Consider the following 1178-nt stretch of genomic DNA (forward strand, 5'->3'; position numbering starts at 1 on the left):
AATTTTTTTATGCCTATAGCACCTGGTCTTCCTAGGTGGTCTCCCATCGAAGTACTAACCAGGACCGACCCTGCTTAGCTTCCGAGATCAGAAGGGATCAGGCTTGTTCAGGGTGGCATGGCTGTAGAACTCTTCCACTTTTTAATTGGATTGTTTTTTGCTAATGAGTTGTATCATTTTGTATATATTTTGGATATTAACCTCTTGTCAGATATATAATTGGCAAATATTTTCTCCTATCCATAGATTGCTTTTTCATTTTATTGACTGCTTCTTTTCCTGTGCAGGAGCTTTTTAATATGATTTAGTCTCACTTATTAATTTTAGATTATGTTGCTTGTGCTTTAGGTGTCATATCCAAAATATCATTGCCAAGACCCATGTCAAGGAGCTTTTTCTGTGTTTTCTTCTAGGAGTTTTATGGTTTCAGGTCTTACATTTAAATCTTTAACCCATTACCCATTTGCCCCAAGAATACTCACCAGTGGCATTTAAGGCTACAGCATTTACCCTGAGATAACTTGCTGATTACAGTCCCAACCTTACCCCCAAAGTTTGCCACAAAATATTTTGCTTTTATTATTATGTTTACATTATTCTAGTATATCAATAGTCGTTGGAAACAAATTACATCATTCTATATATAGCATTCTGTTTTTAATAGTGGCATTTCCATTTACAAAATATAATTCTCAATAGCTAAAAATGAAATCCTAGAAAACGTAGCATTCCTACATGTGATATTAAATTAATGATGGCAGCAAACTGCACTTTTTTTTTTAAATGAGAAATGAGTTTAATCCATTTTGAGTTGATTTTTGTAAATGGTAAAAGGAGTGTAGTATCATTTTTTTTACATGTAAATATTTTTTTTTCCCAGCATCATTTATTGAAGACACTTTTTCTCTATCGAGAATTCTTAGCTCCTTGTCAAATGTTAGTTGACCATATAGGCACGGGTTTATTTCTGGGGTCTTGATTCTGTTCTATTAGTCTACATGTCTGTTTTTTATGCCAGTACAATACTGTTCTGGTTATGATAGCTCTGTAAATAGCTTGAAATCAGAAGTGTAATGCCTTCATTTTGTTCTCCTTTCTTGAGATTACTTTGGCTGTTTGGAGACTTTTGTAGTTTCATACAAATTTTAGAATTACTTTTCCTACTTTTGTAAGAAATG

The 1178-nt window shown here is 33.2% G+C and overlaps 1 pseudogene; it reads right to left on the reverse strand.

The window, feature by feature from the left end:
* Positions 1-10: 10 nt before the first annotated feature.
* LOC111745694 lies at positions 11-129 on the reverse strand (annotated as a pseudogene).
* Between the last annotated feature and the right edge of the window lie 1049 nt (positions 130-1178).

The sequence above is a fragment of the Pteropus vampyrus genome, unplaced genomic scaffold, assembly GCF_000151845.1.
Source record: "Pteropus vampyrus isolate Shadow unplaced genomic scaffold, Pvam_2.0 Scaffold161, whole genome shotgun sequence".
Taxonomy (NCBI): Eukaryota; Metazoa; Chordata; class Mammalia; order Chiroptera; family Pteropodidae; genus Pteropus; species Pteropus vampyrus.